Source organism: Capsicum annuum, chromosome 1 (genome assembly GCF_002878395.1).
Source record: "Capsicum annuum cultivar UCD-10X-F1 chromosome 1, UCD10Xv1.1, whole genome shotgun sequence".
NCBI classification, from domain to species: domain Eukaryota; kingdom Viridiplantae; phylum Streptophyta; class Magnoliopsida; order Solanales; family Solanaceae; genus Capsicum; species Capsicum annuum.
The window spans coordinates 49,385,869-49,390,755 of NC_061111.1; positions in this window are offsets into that span (position 1 = coordinate 49,385,869).

Consider the following 4,887-nt stretch of genomic DNA (forward strand, 5'->3'; position numbering starts at 1 on the left):
GAAGATTTTATATCTTCTAATCACTAGTTAAATTCAAGCGGAGTAGAAAACTTAAAGCTTTAATCTCCAAAAACAAGTAATACAGATTCTGTAAACTGATTTCCTTAAGATTGTTATTTTCCTTCTACGGGTACGAGAATCTGTATACTATAAACAACCACTTCAAATAGTTCAAGTTTATAAACCAAGAACACAATAAAGTGCAGAAAATACCCTCAACACAAGATCAAAGTGATCTTTACAAGAGGTGTATTTTATTTTTAGAAATAAAGATGAAACAGAAATGGCCAATTCGCCCGAATTCACGGACTTTCCTTAAGGAAATAATTCCTCTCCCTGTACCTGAGGTTGTGAAATTTTCCTCCCAGGATAAAATGGCCAAACAAATCAACTGTAGCGGTAGCTCAAACAATTGAAATATCGTCGAAATCACTGAACGTTTTGAGTGATCACATAGAATATTTTTAAGGCAAGAAGAGTGTTTTTATTCTAAAATTTTCATTCATATCAAAACCTGTGAATGGAACCAGGTTTATATAGTCATAACATGCCTCTTTGAAAAGGTGGCAGTGGTTCAATTTAGAGGTGTGACTTTTCTGAAAATGCATGTCTGTTTACCCAAAACAGTGCAGTATTTTTGCTGAAACAGTACACCATTTCACGAAACAGTGCACTAGTTTGAAATAGTGCATCATTTCGTTGAAAAATTGCATCTGTTCAAACCAATGTATTAGTTCAGGAAACATTGTTTCAAAAATTTGCATCAGTTCAGTCGAAACAGAAACAGTGCATCAGTTCAGTCGAAACATTGCATCTGCTACTATTACTGCATGTATATAAATGGAGTATTAAACACACAGAAAAATTTCTTGCATTGTTTTTGTCATTGATCATATTTCGTCAAATAAAGTTTATCCAGAAAGATAGTTCTCATCGATCGATCATTTGACAAATCCAAATCCAAATTCAAATCCGAAGCCAAAGCCGAGACTTTTCTGAAAATGCATGTCCGTTTACCCAAAACAGTGCAGTGTTTTGGCTGATACAGTGTACCATTTCACGAAACAGTGCACCAGTTCGAAATAGTGCATCACTTCATTGAAGAATTGCATCTGTTCGAACCAATGTATTAGTTCAAGAAACATTATTTTGAAAATTTGCATCAGTTCAGTCGAAACAGAAACAATGCACCAGTTCAGTCGAAACATTGCATCTGTTACTGTTACTGCATGCATATAAATGGAGTATTAAACACAAAAATTTCCTGCATTTTTTTTTTGTCATTGATCAGATTTCGTCAAATAAAGTTTATCCAAAAAGATAGATCTCATCGATCAAATCCAAATCCGAAGCCAAAGTCGAAGCCGAAATTTCTTGCCTCACTTATCATGTGGAGTTAGTGTTCTTGATTATAAACACTTCCAAGTTCTGTTCTTCCACCAATGTGGGAGAAAGAGTAAACTTTCTAATTTGGGAGTACACTTTCCATTTTAGTGTCTCCTTCCCTCCACCATTTTACTCTCCACTTTTCATTCACACTTCTTTCATATACTTTGAACCCAACATTTAGACACTATTTTAAGATACGAGTCAAAATTGTTTTATTTCTAAAATGTGAACCTGAAATTTCTAATTAAAAATATATAAATGTTATCCATTGTACTAGCAAAATAAGGGTAAATGACTTCTACCAGGATTAATAGGTCGATTAAATTTATGCATATTTTTTTAATGTTTTTCATGTTTCTTACTCAATAGTTTAATTTGAAAGGTCGATTGAACTTAGTTATACTTATATGATGTTTTTCTTGTTTCTTACCCAGGGAGTTTAATTTGAATTTGTACAGCATAAATATTTATTACACGAAAAACACTCATTCACATGGCTCAAATCGAGGCGGAAATTAATGTTTTGTGAAAGTTCAATATTCAACCATAAATGATAGACAACTTTTTAAACAACTTCCTATCCTTTTTAGGTTATTTTTGTTAGAAAATCAATAATCTAATTATGTTGAAATTTTCCCCAAAAAGTGTGTGGCCTAGATTTATTTCTTACTTAATGGAAAGAATCTAGAAGATGTAAGTCCATGTTTTAAGCTTTCATGAGTTTTTTAAGAAAAGAAAAAAAGAAAAGGGTCAAATATGCTCCTAACTTTGCAAAAATATTTAGATGTACCCTTTATTAAAAGTTTAGTTCACCAATGCCCTTATCGTTCAAGTCTTGGGCCATATATACTCCTATTACAAAGTTTTGGGGTCACATATACCCCTCTTGTCAAGTTTTGGGTCATATATACCCCGATCGCCATTAATTACTTTGCTAAAATTTTCAACCCCTTCCTCTCCCCCTTCCTTTTTTTTAAGAAATTATTTTTTTTCACATCATTTTTTAATTTCCACATCACATATAATTAAATTCACCCCTTCTTCTGTACATTAACCATCCGTCAAATGCTCTCATCTACCTCACAATCTCTTTGGATGTTCTCTAATTTGTCAAAAATTCTTTGTTGTATTTTTTGATTCTTGCATAACCCCAAAAATCATAAAGTAAAAAATAAAAAATGTCAAGAACACCTCATAAAAACTCAATGCACAATTGCGATAAATATCAAGAATTAAAGTACTTACCAACTGAAAATTATTTTAGTATCATCAATCGACTCCATCTTTCGTACCACTGTCAATTCCAACATCAAGAATAAGAAGAATAAGGATAACCCAAGTGAGAAATTGGGATGTAGAAGTGTAAAGAGGAAGTCCATATAGAGACAACAAATGCAAGTTGTCAATTAAAAAGATATCGTTTATACGTATGTATGTATCTATGTATGAGAGGAGCGATTAGTCAAGAATCTGAAAATACAACAAAGGAGTTTCGACAAATTAGAGAAAATCCAAAGAGATTGTGAGGTAGATGAGAGCATTTGACGGAAGTTTAATATGTAGAAGAAGTGGTGGATTTAATTATATGTGATGTGGCAAAATATAATTTGTCAAGGAAAATAAAAGGAAAAGGGGGTTGAAAAATTTCAGCAAAGCAATTAATGGCGATTGGGGTATATATGACTCAAAATTTGGCAACAGGGTTATATATGACCCAAAACTTGACAACAGGGGTATATCTGGACCAAAACTGAGACGAAAGGGGCATTGGTGAGCTAAACTTTTAATGAAGGGTATATCTGAACGTTTTCGTAAAGTTTAGACACAAATTTAACCTCTCTCCCCTCCCCCCGCCCAAAGAAAAAAAAATCCGATTCACACTAAAAAAATATTTTATTTGGGGATAAGACGTCCTATATATAAAATATAATGACAATCCAAATTCAAATGCAAGATTTTTAATATAGCAAGAACTGAATTATAAGTAGAATAATAAGTACTCTTTCATTCTTAATTAGATATTGTTTTCAATGTGCCTTAATCGTCAAAAAGATGCGAATAATCTTAAAGTATTATTCCACATCATAGAGGTTTTCAAGCCTCGACATTTTGAATTCTATTAAAGAGTTGTTATTTTGGATTTGAGCATTCGTCCTAGATTATAAGGGTGTTAAGTGGGCCGGACCGGGTCAACCTGGAACTAGCCCATGATAGTTAATCGGTTTAGTGGGCTGGCCGGGCCGGTTTGGGGTTAAGTGGGTCGGGGCCGAGTTCAACAGTAAAAATTTAAAAACAACCCTGACCCGGCCCACTTAACCCAACCCGGTTAAATCTACCTAAATCCGATCAAATCCGGTTAAAAAACGGTCAAACCCGATTAAAAAATCGGTCAAACCCGTTTAAAAACAAAAAAAAAATTCTAATATACACTATATACACTTGAATATACACTATATATTTTTTAATAAATATATACACAATTACACATATATACATACCATTCAATATATACGACTATACGTACTACTTTAAATAAAACATATACTACAATAGTACAATATACGCATATATACATTAAATATATAGTCTATAGAAGATATACCCATTCAATATATATGTACTACTTTAAATAAATTATACTACTATATATATATATATATATATAGTTATATACTAATTTATAAAATATATACACATGTATACGTTAAATATATACGTCTATAGAAAATATATACACATATATATGCACCATTCAATATATATGTACTATTTTAAATAAAATATAATACAATATATATACACTACAATATATACACACACTATATATATAGCTATATACCAATTTATAAAATATATACACACGTGTACGTTAAATATATACTACTTTAGAAGATATATACACACATATACGTACCATTCAATATATGTACTACTTTAAATAAAATATACCACAATATATATACACTACAATATATACACACACTATATATATAGTTATATACTAATTTATAAAACATATACACATGTATACATTAAATATATAAGTTTATAGAAGATATATACACATATATGCGTACCATTCAATATATATGTACTACTTTAAATAAAATATACTACAATATATAACTATATATATAGTTATATATTAATTTCTAAAACATATACACATGTATACGTTAAATATATACGTCTATAGAAGATATATATACACATATATAAATTAATAATACTTGATAGTAAATTAATAATTTATTAAAACTAAGTTATAATTAAATCCATTTAAAAATAAAAAATAAAAACTTAACCGGGTTGGGCCGGTTAACCGGCCGGCCTAACTGGGCTTGGTCCGGGCCGAGTTAACCGAGCCCAAATCAATAGAAAACTCGGCCCGTTACCTGGTACCCTAAAGCATTAGGGCTTATCGGACCGGGTCAAACCGGGCCGGTTTTTGTAAGTGCCCAGCCTGACTCGTTTGATAGGCTTACCCTAGAATCACTT